This window comes from Cervus canadensis, chromosome 29 (genome assembly GCF_019320065.1).
Source record: "Cervus canadensis isolate Bull #8, Minnesota chromosome 29, ASM1932006v1, whole genome shotgun sequence".
NCBI lineage: Eukaryota > Metazoa > Chordata > Mammalia > Artiodactyla > Cervidae > Cervus > Cervus canadensis.
This window is the reverse complement of record NC_057414.1, coordinates 15,949,658-15,970,550: the sequence shown is the minus strand read 5'-3', so window position 1 is coordinate 15,970,550 and position 20,893 is coordinate 15,949,658. Positions and strand designations below refer to the sequence as shown.

General features: G+C 38.1%; 1 pseudogene; it reads right to left on the bottom strand.

Annotated features, from left to right (window-relative positions):
* Positions 1-2,575: 2,575 nt before the first annotated feature.
* LOC122431452 lies at positions 2,576-3,378 on the bottom strand (annotated as a pseudogene).
* Between the last annotated feature and the right edge of the window lie 17,515 nt (positions 3,379-20,893).

The following is a 20,893-nucleotide window of genomic DNA, read 5'->3' as shown; positions in this document are numbered from 1 at the left end:
AGTGTTTCTCATGATGTAAGCTAAAAATAGAACTACCATATGACCTATCAATCCCACGCTTTTGCATACATCTAGGAAAAAACAATTTTAAAAGGTACATGCACCACAATGTTCATTACAGCACTATTTATAACAGTCAGGACATGGAAGCTATCTAAATGCCCATCGATAGAGGAATGGATAAAGAAGTTGTGGTACAAATATACAATGGAACGTCACTCAACCATGCTGTGCTTATTTGCTCATTCCTGTCTGACTCTTTTCAACCCCATTGACTGTAGCCCACCAGGCTCCACTGTTCAGGGGATTCTCCAGGCAAGAATACCGGGGTGAGTTGTCTCGCCTTCCTCCAGGGGATCTTCCCAACCTAGGGATTGAATCCAGGTCTTCTGCATTGCAGAGAGATTCTTTACTTTCTGAGCCACCAGGGAAGCCCTACTCAGTCATAAAAAGAACAAAATAATGCCATTTGAATCAACATGGATGGACCTAGAGATTGTCATACTGAGTAAAGAAAGTCAGACAAAGACAAATATCATATGATATCACTTATATGTGGGATTTTTAAAAAGATTTTGAAGGGAACAAAAAAAAAAGTGTATAAATGAACTTATTTATAAACCAGAAGTAGAGTCATGGATGTAGAAAATAAATTTATGTTTACCAGGGAATAAGAAGGGGCAAGGATAAATTGGGAGATTGGGATTGACATGTATACACTACCATATATAAACTAGATAGCTAATAAGGACCTGTTGTATAGCACAGGGAACTACTCAACACTCTGTTATGGCCTATATGGTAAAATAATCTAAACAAAAAAAGTGGATATATGTATATGCATAACAGATTCACTTTTCCATATACCTGAAACCAACAGAACATTGTAAATTGACAATGTACCAATATATTTTAAAATGTCAAAACAACACACACACACAAAAGCAATGCTTGATGAATATCTTCAGTTTGATTTCCCTTCCATTATGACTGTAACTTGTATTCTCTGAATAAAATAAAATATTGCTGGCAAACATATGTGGTGGCCATTAATTAAAAACATAAATTTTAGCAAGTATTTTAAAATTCATTTATGATAACAATAACACATGCTAAATTTTGTTTTGTATGCAATCTTGAACCCTCATGACAAGCCAATAACATAAAGATTATTTTAATTTCCATTTTATAGACAAACATTGTGGCCTAGAAGTCCATCTCTCTTTCCTGAAGTTACAGGTCTGTGAGGTGATAGAACAAGGATTTGGATTCATCTAGACTGAATCCAAAGCTAATGCTCTTAATCATTATATTCTACTCCCCATTTCAAAGCTAGAATAAAACCAGTTCATGACCACTTCATCAATTCCTAATGTTTCCTGTGTTTTAGTTCACATTGCAGATGTTTAAATAAAGTGGATTAGAGGCGTTTGTTATGGATTAGAGATAAGGAAGACATATGAAACTGTTTTGAAACCTTCCTTCTTATATTTCTTATATTTCTCAGCAGAACAATCTTGAGGATGGGTTTACTCTGGGAACTTCAGAGAATTGCTATTTGGTCTGAATTTGCTATTTGTTTGTTTTTGAAAGACATATTAAACTTTATAATATATTTGAGACATAACTGAGATAGAAAACAAGCACAGGAAACATATCAGTAATTCTACTTCTTCCTGAGAGAAATGAAAGTATATTTAGAATTGAGAGTTTCTCCTTTAGGTGAATCACTTTTGAGGGCAGATGACTATTCACAATTATACACTCTGTTTATAATAATGTCATCTTCCAAAAATCATTTAAAATTACACCATTTCCCCTATTTAATTTGGCTGCAAGTACTTTTGAACCACATAAAAACTTCCTAGTTTTCTTTCCCTGTATAACATCTTATTCTACTGTCTAAACTTTATTTTTTTATCTGCACGTGAGCTATTTTCTTCTCTTTTGTATCTCTTACATTTGTTCATCCATTAAATCATCTGAAGTATAAATAACCACAAACCCCTGTATAGTAAGTGTATGTGTCTGTGCCTGTTTGTGTACTGGCATGAGGGATATTTAGACTAGATGAGCTTGTAACAAAATCATGACACTTCTATTCTCTTTTATACATATGGGCCTCCTGATGCATCACATGAATCTTTCGAGCCACCAGTTTAGACACTGAACTTTGCAATGTTCCAAAAAGTACAAATACATGATAATTAAAAAAAAAAAAATTCATGTTATTTTTACTCTGTTGGTGATGTACAGGGAACCCTGGTGTCCTGCAGTCCATGGGGTTGGAAAGAGTCGCACACAACTGAGCGACTTAACTGAACTGAACTGATTGAAAAATAAACTTTGACAGGGGATCATGATTAGAATTGGCAAGTTTGGTCCCTGTAAGAATGAGAAACCTTGGTATTCATCTTGCCTGTGAACTAAAAAATAAATAAATAAATAAATAAATAAAGCAAAGCATACTTTGATTTTATTTATGCCATTCCCACAAGAGTCAAACATTGTCATATATGATGATTTGTACAGATTCACTAAAACCATGACTCAATAATCAATCCAGGTCCACAATTCATCTTTTGCTTTCTGAGGTAATTCTGACATGCCATAACTTTCTCATGGCATTTTTCACTTCTGTATTTCTCAGTGTGTAGATGAGTGGATTGAGCAAGGGTGTTCCAATCATGTAAAATACTTCCACCATTTTGTCCATGGGGAATGTGGTTGGGGGCTGGATATATATGTAAACATACACGGACCAAACGATAAGACAACTACAATGACATGGGAAGTGCAAGTGGAGAGGGCCTTTTTCCTCCCTTCTGCAGTGTGGTTCCACAGAGAATGCTAGATAACAATACAAGAGATCATCAGAATTATAAAACTGCTTGAACAAAGTGCCCCACTGTTAATCACCACCAGTAAGTTCATGACATAAATATCCATGCAGGCAAGTTTCAACAGTGGCTGCATATCACAGCAATAGTGATCAATCAAATTGGATTCACAGAAGGGCAATTTCAAGGCCAGAATAATCTGAGCCATAGAATGTGTAAAAGACCCTATCCATGCAAGAACAATCAGGATGATGCAGACTTGCCAGCTCATGATGGTTGCATAATTCAAGGGTTTACAGATGCCCATGTACTGATCCATGGCCACGAGGACAAAGACAAAGGTCTCCATGTATCCAAATAAATGCAGCGCAAAGGCTTGAGTCTGGCACTCATTGTAAGATATGCTTTTCTTTGCAGACAGGGCATCCACGGTTAATCTTGGGGCTACTGAAGTTGAAGAGCAGGTATCAACCAAAGACAAATAAAATAGGAAGAAGTACATGGGGCTCCCAAGTGTCCAGCTGAATTTTATGGTCATATGTTGGTCCTTTAATGGACCGGAACCTGGTGGTCCGGAGTCGACAATGAGAAAGTGAAAGAAGGAAAGAGGCTAATATTCCCTGGGAAAGAAAGAAAGAAAGGAAGGAAGAAAGGAAGGAAGGGAAGGAGGAAGGGAGGGAGGGAGGGAGGGAGGAAAGAAGAGAAAGGAAAGAAAGAAGGAAGGAAAGAAAGGAAGAAAGAAAGGAAGGAAAGGAAGGAAAAAGGAATTAAATGGAATTCATAATACTCATTCAACCTGTTTATCAAATGCATTTGAAAATAATAATATAAGAAATTGAAAATAACAAAAAAGTAAATAATTCTTCAGATACCATGAATATTAATTTGAGTTATTTCACAAGAGTGAATAACTTTTTCAGCTGAAGATTTTCTTCAGTTTCTATCAAGGACATATCAGAATTAATGTTTCCTATTGCAGAAGTAGAGAAACAGTTTACCTCATTTACTCAATATACTGTCACATCTTCAACAAAATGTCCAGTGATAAAATACTCTTCTAGTCAATATTGTTTTGAGTAATGATTGTCTAAAAGTTTCAAAATGTCTTTCATAATAAAACCTGAAGATTCTTGAGAATCTCTTGGACAGCAAAGAGATCAGACCAGTCAATCCTAAAAGAAATCAGTCCTGAATATTCATTGGAAGGACTGATGCTGAAGCTGAAGGTCCAATACTTTGGCCACCTGATGAGAAGAACTGGCTCATTGAAAAGACCCTGATGCTGGGAAAGATTAAAAGGAGGAGAAGAGGATAACAGAGGATGAGATACTTGAATGGCATCACAGACTCAAAGAACATGAGTTTGCGTAAACTCTGGGAGATAGAGAAGGACAGGGAAGCTTGGTGTGCTGCAGTATCTGCAGTTGTAAAGAGTCAGATATAACTTAGTGACTGAACTACAAGAGAGCACACATAAAAATATATGCACAAACACACACTGCATTACACACATAGACACATATGACAGTAGACTGAGTGGAGAGGAAAAAAAAAGCATAAAATTTTAGCAATGAGTAACAGCCAGTTGATCCAGTCTATCATTAAATTTATTTTAATCTGTTGCCTTGACTAAGTTTAATTTTTACTTTACTTCTTAAACCTTTCAGTTGTCTACAATTTTAAAGTTTTTCAATTTTAAGTTGTTTTTTTTTCTTTTTTTTAGTATTTTAAAATCTTAATTGAATTGATCACAATATTGCTTCTGTTTTTTGTTTTGATTTTCCTGGATGCAAGGCTTGTGTAATCTTAGCTCCTGACCAGGAATTGAACCCACACTCCCTGCGCTGGAAGGCAAAATCTTAACCACTGGACCACTGGGAAAGTCCCCAGATGTTGACAATCTTAAATTCAGCTCCTATTTTTTTTTTAATTTTAGTATTTAAATTATACTGTGTTGTTCAAAGTTAAATTTGAACTCAGGGATTCATTGTGTCTAAAATGAAGGAAAATTTTCAAAAATGAACATATGCCATATTCAGAACTTTTTAAATATATTTCAGGCTTATGGTTAAGTACTAGGAATTTATAAAGTGAACCCAGAAAGCTATAAGTAATGCCTGTAACTTTTCAGTAGAATTCTTGTAATGTATATTTTTAATGGCCTATACTATCACCTCAAGTAAGGGGAGATAAAAATAAAGAGAGCGTTTTTCCATATCCAGCTGTACGTGACTCACTGAGCAATTTGTCTTGTATGCCTTCATAGTCTCCAAACAAGCAGCGTAACAAACTATATATGCCCAACTGGCACAGTATATTTACAACTCACATGCCAGACAAAAGCATAACTTCAAGTATCAATAGATTTCATGTATTAATCTTAGAAAAACACAGTAAAATAATTAATGGGCGAAAGAATCCATTTCAACAAAGACTCTCCTTGCTAAATACAACTAAACTTAGGTAAAGATGTTTAATTTCATTCACAGTTAAATACATTCAAATTAAATATCAAATTAGGTAACATTTTAGCCCATTTTTGAATAAAGCAATCTTTGTGATGTAGTCTGTTAATATATAGTGCTGACAAGTTGTGGGTTGTAGTCAGTCTACACATTTTTGGTAGGAGGTTAAGCAGGCTCTTGAGAAACCTATATGCAGGTCAGGAAGCAACAGTTAGAATTGGACATGGAACAAGAGACTGGTTCCAAATAGGAAAAGGAGTACGTCAAGGCTGTATATTGTCACCCTGATTATTTAACTTAAATGCAGAGTACATCATGAAAAATGCCTGGCTGGATGAAGCACAAACTGGATTCAAGATTGCCAGGAGAAACACCAATAACCTCAGATATGCAGATGATTACCACCCATATGGCATAAAGCAAAGAGGAACTAAAGAACGTCTTGATTAAATTAAAACAGGAGAATGAAAAAGCTGACTTAAAACTCAACATTCAAAAAACAAAGATTATGCCATCTGGTCCCATCACTTCATGGGAAATAGATGAGGAAATAATGGAAACAGTGAGAGACTTTATTTTTGGGGCTCCAAAATCACTGCAGATGGTGACTACAGCCATGAAATTAAAAGATGCTTGCTCCTTGGAAGAATAGCTATGACCAACCTAGACAGCATATTAAAAAGCAGAGACATTACTTTACCAATACGAAGATCCATATAGTCAAAGATATGGTTTTTCAAGTAGTCATATATGGATGTGAGAATTGAACCATAAAGAAAGCTGTGTGCCGAAGAATTGATGCTTTTGAACTGTGGTGTTGGAGAAGACTCTTGAGAGTCCCTTGGACTGCAAGGAGATCCAACCAGTCCATCCTAAAGGATATCAGACCTGGGTGTTCATTGGAAGTACAGATGCTGAAGCTGAAACTCCAATAATCTGACCACCTTATGCGAAGAACTGACTCATTGGAAAAACCCTGATGCTCTGAAAGACTGAAGGCAGGAGGAGACGGGGACGACAGAGGATGAGACGGTTGGATGGCATCACTGACTGAATGGACATGAGTTTGAGTAAACTCCGGGAGTTGGTGATGGACAGGAAGGCCTGGCGTGCTGCGATTCATGCGGTCACAAAGAGTTGGACACGACTGAGCGACTGAACTGAACTAAACATAAGATACTATAAAACTTAGAAAATATTGGCAGAATACTGTCTAACATAAATTAGAGCAAAATAGTTTTCAATCCATCTCCCTAGAGTAAAGGAAATTTAAAAAAAAGAATAAAGAACAGTACCTAATTAAATTCAAAACTTTTTCATGGTGAAAGAAACCATAAACAAAACAAAACAACAAAAAGCCCATAGAATGGGAGAAAATATTTGCAAATGACACAGCTAAAAAGGGATTAGATCCCCAGACTTACAAAAACCTCATGCAGCTCAATTAAAAAAAAGAAAAAAAAAAAAACAACTCAAAAAATGAGCAGCTCTAAATAGACATTTCATCAATGTAAACACACAGATGCCAGGAGGCACATGACAAAATGCTCATATTGCTAAGTATTACAGAAATGCAAATTAAAACTACAATGAAACATCAACTCACACCTGTCAGAATGACCATCATCATAAAAATCTACAACCAGTAAATACTGGGGAGGGTGTGGAGAAAAGAGAACACCCCAACACTGTTGAAGGGAATGTAAATTTATACAACCAGTATGGAAAACAATATGGATTTTTCTTAAAAAAAAAAAAAACAAACTAAAAATAAAGCTACCATATGATCTAGCAATCCTACTCCTGGCTATATATCTGGAGGAAACATGGTTCATAAGGATACATGCACTCCAGTGTTCATCGCAGTGCTGTTTACAATAGCCAATACAAAGAAGCGATTAAGCGTCCATCAATAGATGAATGGATAAGGAAGATACAGTACCTATATATAATGGAAGTTTTCTCTCTGACGTGAACTCACAGGGTAACTACATCACAAATATTACTGTGAGGGAATTACACCATCCTTGTTATTTAGACAATAGTCAGCCTACTTAGAAAGCCAGGTTCAGATAGAGAAGGGGCGCTCACATCTTTTGGCTGCAAGTGCAGGGAATACAATTCCCTACTCAAGAATGAGTGTTTCCCAACATGTCCCTAGAGAATACTTGCTTCTAAGACAAAGTCTTTCCATCAAAGCAGATAATTAGTTCCAGGGAGAGAAAATTGCAGCTATAGACCAGATCCTAGAACCTATATGGCAAACTTGGTAAATAGACACATATGCAATTGAAAATGTCTTTCCTTGTTGCTTTGATTTCCAGAGAAAGTTTTGTCAAGAGTGGAGGGACCCATTTGAATATGTTTCCACCACACATTCTGCCTCCTAGCTCTTGGATCAGACCATTCATGGAAGATCATTTTGCCTTGGTATTCTAAGTGAATTTATTCTAAATTCAAGTCCCAGACTTTCTGTGAAATCTTTTTCAGTCTTTAGGCTATAAGAAAAGATTTAGACCTATACAAAGATTTACTTACCTTCTATTGACTTGATATTAAATTATCTGAATAGCCTCTTTCTGAGCATGTCACCTTTCCTATTGAAAGTTTCTCATCCAAAGAGGAGGTCAATTTTAAAATGGAATTAGTTCTGAACAACCTCAAATATCATTAATATCATCTAAGACCAGAAGGTAAGTTTTTCAATAGTCCTGTTGTTTAGTAAAGATTGCTTTTCATATATAGTAATTGTTATATTTTAATACTTTTCAAATACAATGATAAATCCACTTTCTTCAAAAGATATTTAATAAATGTCATAAACTCAATTTGACAGAAGAAAATACTAATCTCCCTGAGATTAAGAAATTTGTTAAGACCCTTTTCTCTAACATCAGATATACTTATTTTGTCACTGGACAATTATTTTAATAATTAAGACTACTCATGAGTATGAAAACAAAACTTAAATGAATTTCACACACAAAAAGATATCAATGTGAATATTAGATGATATGAACCATCACTTATTTAGTTCACACACAAATATGAAGAACTTCCTGGGAGCAAATGCTGAACATAATATGGATCTCTGTGACTTCTTTAAAAGTAAAATTGGAGATAATTCTTCCTCAGTCCATTGTAAGGTCAAATGTACTGAGCCACAGTGGGATACAATCTTTTGAGAAAATTATATATACATATATTTATACACACACATATATGATATCTATCATATAAATATAATGTGAGTTTTAAACTGCACTATTCTTTTAAAATATCACCTTCAGTTTAAAAGAAAAAAAAAGAAATAAAATTCTGTATATGTCTCACTTTCAGAGTGTTATAGGCTAAATAATGATCATCTAATGCTGTCCATGGGCTTCCCTAGTGGCTCATATGGTAAAGAATCTCCCTGCAATATGGGAGACCTGGGTTCTTTCTCTGGGTAGGGAAGATCCCCTAGAAGAGGGCATGACAACCCACTCCAGTACTCTTGCCTGGAAAATCTCCATGGACAGAGGAGCCTGGGGGACTACAGTCCAGGGGTCACAAAGAGTCAGACAGGACTGAGCGACTAAGCACAGAGCACAACAAAAGGCTGTCCACATCCTAAAATCCTCAGAACTTGCAAGTGAGTTCTGCTCCATATCTTCTTTCTTTCTTTCTTTTTCTCTTCCTTTTCTTTCTTCTTCTCTCTCTCTCAAATTATGAAATGTGATAGATAGGTAGACAAGCAATTCTGTATAATCATCCTGTATGTTACTTTCTCCAAGAAATTAAAGACATTATCAGCTCTTTGCAGCATTTCTGTAAGCATTTTTCTAGTCACTGTGCCCCTCTGATGCCTCTAGGAGCAAACTTCATTGCTGTGTTCAAAACTTTTTCTTCTAACCGAGACTAGGTTATGAGAGTATAAAACTTAACTTTACTGCTTTTGAAATTTGTTTTAATAAAATTTTAGAGTACATTCCCTTATGCCTGGCTAATTTGGCTCAGGGCTTTGTTTCAAAAGAATTTTTAAGTGATTGTAACAGTAGTTCTGTTTTTATTGCTGAAGAATAGTCCATAAAATATATTGATATGATAATATGTTTATTCATACTATGACTAATGGACTTTGCCTATTTCCTCTTCCCTATTGGAGTATTATTGATTTACAGTGCTATAATAATTTTAGATGCATAACATAGTGATTCATTATTTTTTTCAATTATACACTATTCAAACTCAGTGGGTAAAGAACCTGCCTGCAATGCAGGAGATGTCTGAGATATGGGTTTGACTCCTGGGTGGGGAAGATCCCCTGGAGGAGGGATGCCAACCCAATCCCATGGACAGAGGAGCCTGGTCGGCTACAGTCCATGGGTTTGCAAGGAGTTGGACACGACTGAAGTGACTGAGCACAGAGCAGCACACAAAGGATAATAGCTATAACTTATGGTGCTATACAACAGTATCCTTGTTGTTTATCTATTTTATACAGATTATTTTGTAGACTTTAAACTCCTAAATTGTCCCTCCTCCTTTCCTCTATATATAAAGTCTGCAAATAACAATTGTTGCAGAGAATTAGAGAAAAGGGAAATCTTGTGAATCGTGGGTGGGAATGTAAATTGGTATAGCCAATTACATACTTTAATTTTTTGTGCTTCAAAATCACTTCAGATGATGATTGCAGCCATGAAATTAAAAGATGCTTACTCCTTGGAACAAAAGTTATGACCAACCTAGACAGCATTTTAAAAAGCAGAGACATTACTTTGCCAACAAAGGTCTGTCTAGTCAAGGCTATGGTATTTCCAGTAGTCATGTATGAGAGTGATGTGAGATGTTGGACTATAAGAGAGATGTGAGAGTTGGACTATAAAGAAAGCTGAGTGCAGAAGAATTGATGCTTTTGAACTGTGATGTTGGAGAAGACTCTTTAGAATCCCTTGGACTGCAAGGAGATCCAACCAGTCCATCCTGACGGAGATCAGTCCTGGATGTTCATTGGAAGGACTGATGTTGAAGCTGAAACACCAATACTTTGGCCACCTGATGCGAAGAGCTGACTCATTGGAAAAGACCCTGATGCTGGGAAAGATTGAGGGCAGGAGAAGAAGGGGACAGCAGTGGAAGAGATGGTTGGATGGCATCACCAACTCAATGAACATGAGTTTGGGTAGACTCCAGGAGTTGGTGATGGACAGGGAGGCCTGGCCTGCTGGGATTCATGGGGTCGCAAAGAGTCGGACATGACTGAGCAACTGAACTGAACTGAACTGAACTGATTGAGTTACATACTGCATGGAGCTTTGTACACACACACACACACACACACACACACAAAAGCTAAATATAGAACCACCATATGATCCAGCAATTTCACTCTTGGTTATTTCATCTTTTTTATCTTTAATGGAAATGCTGCATGAACATTCTTAAACAAGAATGTGCTGCATTGCACATGAGCACTCATTGTGTGAGGTATGCCCTATCTCTGAATGTTCTGGATCAAAGGGCACTTGTTTCTTATCTTTTGCTAGGTGCCATCAAACAATTTTCCAAAATAGATGTATTAGTTTAAATTCCAACAATATTGCATGTGTGTTCTAATTATTGTCCATTCTTGCCAACATTTAATATTGTTATAGTAGACATTTTAATATTTTCAGGTTGGTGGGTAAGTAGGGGTACTTCATTTTGGTGATGAATTCAATTCCACTTTACTAATGTGGTTGAATTCCTATAATTTAGTTATTAATCATTTGACTTGTCTTACTTTTTTGTGAAGGGCCTATTCAGGTTTTTATTTTTTTAACCTATATTTCTATTAGGTTGCTAATATTTTATTATGAAATATGTGTTTCATTATGTATTCTAAATAAAAGTCCTTTGATGTGTGTATCATGAATATTTTCTCCTAGACTGTGGCTGGTCTGTTCACTTGCTTGGTGATGTATTTAGGTGCACACATTTCCTTATGTTTAATGAATCAATGTTTATCAAACTGTTTCTTTACACAGTGAAGTGCCTCTAATGTCTTATTTAAGATCCACTTCTTACCTCCAAAATAATAAAGATATTCTCATATTTTATGTGCTACATTATCAAAAATTTCATAATGTATTATATTTTATATTCTACTTCTATTTTCAATTTGGGGTTTTATTTTCTCTTTTTACATTGATTTTTAAATTTATTTCAAACTGAAAGTAAATTTTGATGGTGCATGATTATAAGCTAATTTTATATTTTTACTTACTGGTGCATATTTACCCCAGGAATACTTATTGAAAAATTCACTCATTTTAACACTGCTCTGTGGTGCAAGAATATTCATAAAGTAAATATCAGTATATCTACAGTTCTGTTTCTAGACTTCCTGTATGCTTCTAGCTGTTTTATAATCAGAACTACCCTTAACTGATATCAAGTTGAGCAACTCCTAAAAAGTTACTCTTTATCTTGCAGAGTGTTTAAGATATTCTTTATCTTTACCTTTTAAAACAAACTTTAGAATTATTCTTGTATAGATTTAGTGTAGAAATACAACAGAATTGTAGATCTATTTGCAGAAAATGATAAATTTGCATCCTCAAGTCTTCCAAATCATAAACATGCTACATTATTATGTTTATTTAGATCTACTTCACTCTTTACAATATAAGGTACATCATATTTTTATAAAGTTATTACATATATTTTTAAATTAATCTGGATGTGGGATTATTTTTCATGCTACTGTAAATGTCATTTGTAAAATGTGTATTGTTTTTCAATTATGATTCAATGCATTTTGGCAACTCTAAAAATATCTCTTAATAATTTTATAACTTATTTGTAGATTATTTTCAATTTTCAACATGCATATCATACAATTTCTAATTAAAAATTTTCTAGACATGTTGATCCAATGTTATTCCTTTTATTTTTTTCTTGTGTTTGGTTAACTAGCTGAAAACTTTAGTACAATTTTGAATAAACAGAAAAAGTGGGTATCCTTGACTTCCTCATCTAACAAGGAAAATATCAATACTTAACATTTCATGCTTAAAATGTTAAGCAAAGTTATTTCATGTATTTTTTTTTATTTTGTATGTGTCTGTTATATTTTGTTTTTTAGTGAGTGAATGTTGAATCTATCAAGCTAATTTTCCTCATTTTAACTCCTTTAATATTTCGATATGGTAAATTATATTTTTAAAAAATTTATAATCAAAATATGTGTTTTTTTCCTGAGAAAATTACTGGAAGCATTATATATTTACTTTTTATTAGTTGATCAGTTTAATGTGTCAATATTTTAAGTATATTTTAAAATAAAATTCTATGATTAAAATTCTAAGATTGTTCTGTAATTTTCTTTTGTTGTCCTTTACCTGTTAGTTTTTCCCATCAAGATTATATTTGTCTCTTAAAACAAAAAAGGTAACAGAGTCTTCTTATTCAATTCGGTGAATATTATGTAGAAAAGAAAAAGAGAGTGTGATAGGGAGATACACAAGGACAGCATATATATATATATAAACTATAAGTTAATTGCTATTCAGTTCAGTTAAGTTGTCCAGTAGTGTTTGACTCTTTGAGACATGATGAGCTGCAGCACACCAGGCCTCCCTGTAAATCACCTCCCTGTAAATCGCCTTCTCAAACTCATGTCCATCTCATTAGTGATGCCATCCAACAATCTCATCCTCTGTTGTCCCCTCCTCCTCCCACCCTCAATCTTTCCCAGCATCAGGGTCTTTTCCAATGAGTCAGCTCTTCACATCACATGGCCAAAGTTTCTGAGTTTCAGCTTCAACATCAGTCCTTCCAATGAATATTCAGAACTGATTTCTTTAGGATGGACCGGTTGAATCTCCTTGCAGTCCAAGAGACTCTCAAGAGTCTTCTGCAACACCACAGTTCTAAAGCATCAATTATTCAGTGCTCTGCTTTCTTTATAGTCCAGGTGTCACATCCATACATGACTACTGGAAAAACCATAGCTTGTAGACGACATATATTGGGGGCTTGTTTTTGTATCCATTCAGCCAGTCTTTGTCTTTTGGTTGGGGTATTCAACCCACTTACATTTAAGGTAATTATTGATAAGTATGATCCCATTGCCATTTACTTTGTTTTGGGTTCGAGTTTATACACCCTTTCTGTGTTTCCTCTCTAGACAAGATCCTTTAGTATTTGTTGGAGAGCTGGTTTGGTGGTGCTGAATTCTCTCAGCTTTTCCTTGTCTGTAAAGCTTTTGATTTCTCTTTCATATTTGAATGAGATCCCTGCTGGGTACAGTAATCTGGGCTGTAGGCTATTTTCTTTCATCACTTTAAGTATGTCTTGCAGTTCTCTCCTGGTCTGAAGAGTTTCTATTGAAAGATCTGCTGTTATCCTTATGGGAATCCCCTTATGTGTTATTTGTTGTTTTTCCCTTGCTGCTTTTAATATTTGTTCTTTGTGTTTGATCTTTGTTAATGTGATAAATATGTGTCTTGGGGTGTTTCGCCTTGGGTTTATCCTGTTTGGGACTCTGGGTTTCTTGGACTTGGGTGACTATTTTCCTCCCCGTTTTAGGAAAGTTTCAACTATTATCTCCTCAAGTATTTTCTCATGGTCTTTCTTTTTGTCTTCTTCTTCTGAGACTCCTATGATTCGAATGTTGGGGCATTTAACATTGTCCCAGAGGTCTCTGAGGTTGTCTTCATTTCTTTTAATTCTTTTTTTCTTTTTTCCTCTCTGTTTCATTATTTCTACCATTCTATATTCTACCTCACTAATCCTATCTTCTGCCTTGTTATTCTACTGTTGGTTCCCTCCAGGGTGTTTTTTATCTCATTTATTGCATAATTCATTATATATTGACTCTTTTTTATTTCTTCTAGGTTCTTGTTAAACCTTTCTTGCATCTTCTCCATCTTTGTCTCCAGGCTATTTATCTGTAACTCCAATTTGTTTTAAAGATTTTGGATCATTTTCACTATCATTATTCAGAATTCTTTATCAGGTAGACTCTATTTCCTCCTCTTCTGTTTGGTTTGGTGAACATTTGTCCTGTTCCTTTACCTGCTGAGTATTTCTCTGCCTTTTCATCTTGTTTATGTTGCTGTGTTTAGGGGTGGCTTTTCCGTATTCTGGCACTTTGTAGTTCCTCTTTATTGTGGAGGTTCCTCACTGTGGGTGGGGTTGGACGTGTGGCTTGTCAAAGTTTCCTGGTTAGGGAAGCTTGTGTCGCTGTTCTGGTGGGTGGAGCTGGATTTATTCTCTCTGGAGTGCAATGAAGTGTCTAGTAACGAGTTTTGAGATGTCAGTGGGTTTGGTGTAACTTTGGGCGGCCTGTATATTGAAGCTCAGGGCTATGTCCCTGTGTTGCTGGAGAATTTTTGTGGTATGTCTTGCTCTGGAACGTGTTGGCCCTTGGGTGGTGCTTGGTTTCAGTTTAGGTATGGAGGCATTTGATGAGCTCCTATCGATTAATCTTCCCTGGAGTCAGGAGTTCTCTGGGGTTCTCAGGATTTGGACTTAAGCCTCCTGCCTCTGGTTTTCAGACTTGTTCTTACAGTAGCCTCAAGACTTCTCCATCTATACAGCACTGATGATAAAACACCTAGGTTAATGATGAAAAGTTTCTCCACATTGAGGGACACCCGGAGAGGTACACAGAGTTACATGGAGAAGAGAAGAGGGAGGAGGGAGATGGAGGTGACCAGGAGGAGAAGAGGGGGAATCAAAAGGGGAGAGAGCAAGCTAGGCAGTAATCACTTCCCTATGTGCTCTCCACAGTCTGGATCCCTCAGAGATGTTCACAGAGTTACAGAGAGAAGAGAAGAGGGAGGAAGGAGACAGAGGTGGCCAGGAGGATAAAAGGGGGAATCAAAAGGAGAGAGCCCGATCCAGCCAGTAATCAGTTCCCTAAGTGTTCTCCACAGCCCAGAACACACAAAGAGAGTCACAGAGTTGGGTAGAGAAGAGAAGGGGGAGGGAGGAGATAGAGGCAACCTGGTGGAGAAAAAGGAGAGTCCAAAGGGGGAGAGAACAATCCAGCCACTAATCTCATTCCCAAGTAAGAACGGATACTGAAGGTTGGGTTCTTAAAGGTACAAAATTGGTAACAAATACCAAAAAGCAAAGATTAAAAATCTAGAGTAGTGGTTAGATTCTAAAAAATACACTATTAAAGAAAAAAGCAAAGTCACAAAAATTACAAAATATATATTTTTGAAGTTTGCTTTAAAAATAGGGTCTTTTTTTTTGCAAAGTAATAGTAGGTTATAAAAATGAAAATTAAAGGAGTAATAGAGGACTTAAAATTTTTAAATTTTTTTAAAATTTTTTTAAAATTAAAAAAATGATAATAGTAAAAATATATCTAGGACTTTCTCTGGTGTTGTTGTGGACCGCGTGGGGTGTCATTTTAATATAGTTCCTCGATCTGGCTTACACTTCTCAAGATCTATAGGCCCCTTCCTATGTAGTCTGTGCTAGCTGCAGTGTTTTAATCTATTGCACCTGTCACTTCTAAAGCGTTCCCCTACGATTATTTTAGCTTCTTCTATTTGCTGGTCTCTCCAGTGTCTAATTTCCGCCCTGACACAGGAGGCGGTGGTGGTCACCTTTTCAGGCCTACGTGTTCAGTCTCGCTGTGGGGAGGGGGGAGCACTGTAAATAAGTATCACTGGTGTGTGTGGGGAGCGCTCGCAGTGTGTTGGTCACACTGGCTCTGCCCCTGCTCACAGTGTGTGTGCTTTCATGGGCTACACTGCTCAGGCTCTAGGTTGCTCTGCTGGGAACTCTGAGGCGGGCCCTGGGTTGCCTGGACTTCCCAGGTCTAAGCTGCTCAGGTTCAGGTTCTCGGGCACTCCACAAAAGCTCAGACTTGGTTGGGCCTGCGTTTCGTGCCCTTCCCCGGTCCAAACAGCTCAGGTGACCTTGGCAGTCACCCCTAGTTGGGGCTGCGACTTATCGCCTCCCCCATTCCTGCCGCCCTGGTTTCTGGGTGTATAACTGGTGCGCCTTCTCACGTGTGCTGTGTGTCTCTTCTGGGGAGTTGATCTCTGGCTGCGACCCTCCCGGCGGATGTCTACTGTCCAGAATCCCAAGAAGCCTTGGTTAGCAACAAACCCTGCTTGCAGTTTGGTACAGGGTGCCTCTCTGGGGCCATGATTGCCCCCTTCCAGCTCTGGCTGCCCTCGCCTGCGTGGCTCTGGCGGGGGGCAGGGGGAAGGGGGCGGTCTGGGGGCGGTCTGCAGCCGGCTAGCTCTGCTCAGTCCTTTGTTCTGTGAGCGGGCCTGGCGGTGTCTTAGGTTAGGGCTTTTACCAGGATAGTTGTCCCACAGTCTGGGTTGCTGTCTCAAGCTAGTTCCCTCAGATTGCCTCGGGGCATTCAGGCCCGGTCCTTACCCTAAGCAATGCAGCCCGCTCCTCCCTGTCCAGCCCCTACTTGCTAGAGGGGGATGCGAGCATCTGGGCTGCTTCTCTGCTGTGAGTTGCCTTTAGGCACATAATCTGTGGGGTTTAATTATTTATTTATTTTTCCTCCCGGTTATGTTGCCCTCTGAGGTTCCAAGGCTTGCCACAGATTCACTGGTGAGAGTGTTTCCTGGTGTTTGAAAACTTCTCTCGTTTTTAAGACTCCCTTCCCAGGAGGGATCTCCGTCCCTAGCTCTTTTGTCTCTCTTTTTATCTTTTATATTTTTTCCTACCTCCTTTTGAAGACAATGGGCTGCCTTTCTGGGTGCCTGATGTCTTCTGCCAGCATTCAGAAGTTGTTGTGTGGAATTTGCTCAGTGGTCAAATGTTCTTTTGATAAATATGTGGGAGAGAAAGTGGTCTCCCCATCCTATTCCTCCACCATCTTAGGACCTCCCCTGTAAGCCTCTTTTAAATTCATGGTTGCAGTCACCATCTGCAGTGACTTTGGAGCCCCCGCCCCCCCCCCCAAAAAAAAAGCCTGCCACTGTTTCCACTGTTTCCCCATCTATTTCCCATGAAGTGATAGGACCAGATGCCATAATCTTAGTTTTCTGAATACTGAGCTTTAAGCCAACTTTTTCACTCTCCTCTTTCAATTTCATCAAGAGGCTCTTTAGTTCTTCAATTTCTGCCCTAAGGGTGGTGTCATCTGCCTATCTGAGGTTATTTATATTTCTCTCAGCAATCTTGATTCCAACTTAAGCTTCATCCAGCCCAGTTTCTCATGATGTACTCTGCATATAAGTTAAATAAGCAGGGTGACAATATACAGCCTTGATGTTTTCCTTTTACTATTTGGAACCAGTCTGTTGTTTCATGTCCAGTTCTAATTGTTGCTTTCTGACCTGCATACAGATTTCTCAAAAGGCAGGTCAAGTGGTCTGGTATTCCCATCTTTTTCAGAATTTTCCAAAGTTGTGGTGATCCACACAGTCAAAGGCTTTGGCATAAACAAGAAAGCAAAAATAGATGCTTTTCTGGAATTCTCTTGTTTTTTTGATGATCCAGCAGATGTTAGCAATTTATTTTCGGGTTCCTCTGCCTTTTATAGAAGCATTTTGAACATCTGGTAATTCACAGTTCACACATTGTTGAAGCCTGGCTTGGAGAATTTTGAGCATTACTTTACTAGCATGTGAGATGACTGCTATTGTGTGGTAGTTCGAGCATTATTTGGGAGTGCCTTTCTTTGGGATTGGAATGAAAACTGACCTTTTCCAGTCCTGTGGACACTGCTGAGTTTTCCCAATTTGCTGGCATATTGAGTGCAGCACTTTTACAGCATCATCTTTCAGGATCTGAAACAGCTCAGCTGGAATTCCACCACCTCCACTAGCTTTGTTCATAGTGATGCTTCCTAGGACTCAGTTGACTTCGCATTCCAGGATGCCTGGCTCTAGGTGAGTGATCATTCCATCGTGATACTCTGAGTTGTGAAAATCTTCTTTGTACATTCTTTGGTGTATTCTTGCCACCTCTTCTTAGTATCTTCTGCTTCTGTTAAGTCCATACAATTTATTTCCTTTTTTGAGCCCATCTTTGCATGGAATTCTCCCTTGGTTTCTCTAATTTTCTGGAAGAGATCTCTAGTCTTTCCCCTTCTATTGTTTTCCTCTATTTCTTTACACTGATTATTGAGGAAGGCTTTTTTATCTCTCCTTGCTATTCTTTGGAACTCTGCATTCAAATGGGCATATCTTTCTTTTTCTCCTTTGCTTTTCACTTCTCTTCTTTTCATGGCCATTTGTAAGGTCTCCTCAGACAGTCATTTTGCTTTTCTGCATTTCTTTTTCATGGGGATGGTCTTGATCCCTGTCTCCAGTACAGTGTCTCAGAGCTCTGTCCATAGTTCATCAGGCACTCTGTCTATCAGATCTAATCCCTTGAATCTACTTGTCACTTCCACTGTCAAATCACAAGGAATTTGATTTAGGTCATACCTGAATGGTCTAGCAGTTTTCCCTGCTTTCTTCAATTTAAGTCTGTATTTCACAATACGGAGTTCATGATCTGAGCCACAGTCAGCTCCTGGTCTTGGTTTTGTTGACTGTATAGAGCTTCTCCATCTTTGGCTGCAAAGAATATAATCAATATGATTTCAGTGTTGACCATCTGGTGATGTCCACGTGTAGAGTCTTGTGTTGTTGGAGTGGCCTTTCTGTATTCTGGATGTCTGTGGTTCCTTTTTATTGTGGAGGTTTTTCCCAGTGGGTGGGGTTAGATGATTGGCTTGTCAAGGTTTCTCGGTTAGGGAAGCTTGTGTCAGTGTTCTGGTGCATGGAACTGGATTTCTTCTCTCTGAAGTACAATGGAGTGTCCAGTAGTGAGTTTTGAGATGGGTCTCTGTGTTTGGTGTGACTTTGGGCAGCCTGTATGTTGATGCTCAGGGCTATGTTCCTGCATTGCTGGAGAAGTTGTGTGGTATGTCTTTCTCTGGAGCTTATTGATTCTTGGGTGGTGGTTGGTTTCAGTGTAGGTATGGAGGCTTTTGGATGATCTCTTTTTACTTAATGTTCCCTGTAGTCAGGAGTTCTCTGGTGTTCTCAGGTTTTGGGCTTAAGTCTCCTGCCTCTGGATTTCAGTCTTATTCTTCCAGGAGTCTCAAGACTTCTCCAACTATACAGCACTGATAATAAAACTTCTAGGTTAATGGTGAAAAGATTCTCCACCATGAGGGACACCCAGAGAGGTTCACAGAGTTACATGAAGAAGAGGAGATAGAGGAGGGAGATAGAGATGAGCAAGAGGAGGAAAAGGGGGACTCAAGAGGAGAGAGACAGATCTATGCAGTACTCTGTCCCCTAAGTGTTTTCTGAAGCTCAGAATACCCACAGAGATTCACAGAATTGGATTGAGAAGAGAAGGGGGAGGGAGGAAATAGAGGTGATCTGCGGGAGAAAAAGGAGAGTCAAAAGGGGGAGAGAGTAATCATCACACTTCTGAGTAAAACTGGGTATTGAATATTGGATTCTTAAATGTCCAAAATTGATACCAAATACTGAAAAACAAAGATTAAAAATCTAGAGTAGAGGTTAGACTCTTAAAAATACAATATTAAAAACAAAAAAATTTAAGAAATATATATGAAGTTTGCTTTAAAAATAGGGTCTTTTTTTTGCAAGATTATAGTGAAATGAAAATGAAAATTAAGGTGTAATAGAGGAGTAATAGAGGACTTTAAAAGAAAATAAAAGAAAAACAGAAAAAAGAAAAAAAATTAATTTAAAAAATAGTAAAAATATATGAAAATGAAAATGAAAATTAAGGAGTAATAGAGGAGTAATATTGGAGAAGGAAATGGCAACCCACTCCAGTGCAGTGTTCTTGCTTGGAAAATCCCAGGGACAGGGGAGCCTGGTGGGCTGCCATCTACGGGTCGCACAGGGTTGGACACGACCAAAGCGACTTAGCAGCAGCAGCAGCAAAGGAGTAATAGAGGACTTTAAAAGAAAATAAAAGAAAATGAAAATTAAGGATTAATAGAGGAGAAATGGGGAATCTTAAAAGAAAATAAAAGAGAAAAAAAAGAAAAAAAATTTAATTAAAAAATAGAAGTAAAAATATATCTAGGGACTTTTCTGGAGCTGTTCGGGCAGTGTGGGTTTGGTTCAGTTTCAGATAGCTCCTTGTTCTAGCTTACACTTCTCGATATCTATAGGCCCCTTCTGGTGTAGTCGGTGTTAACTACAGGGATTTTAATCTGTTGCCCCTGTCACTTCTGAAGTGGTTCCCTTTGTCTATTTGGCTTCTGTTTGCCGGTCTCTTCAGTGTCTAATTTCCGCCCTGACACAGGCGGGCGCAGGTGGACTCTTGTTTAGGTTCGCCTGTTCAGTCGTGCTGTGGGGAGGGAGGGGCGCTGCAGACAAATGTCACTGACCTGTGTGGGGAGCACTCGCAGTGTTCCGGCCACACTGGGTTTGCCCCACTCACAGCGCGTGTGCTTTCCCCGTCTACACTGCTCAGGCTCCAGGCTGCTCTCCAGGGAGCGGGCCCTGGGTTGCACGCGGTTCCAGTTTTCAGGTACTCCACAAAAGTGCAGACTCGGTTGGACCTGCGTTTTGTGCCTTCCCCACCCGCAGCTCAGGCAGCCAGGAGCTTGACAAGTGCACTCTCCCCGGGTGCGGTGCGCCTTCTCCA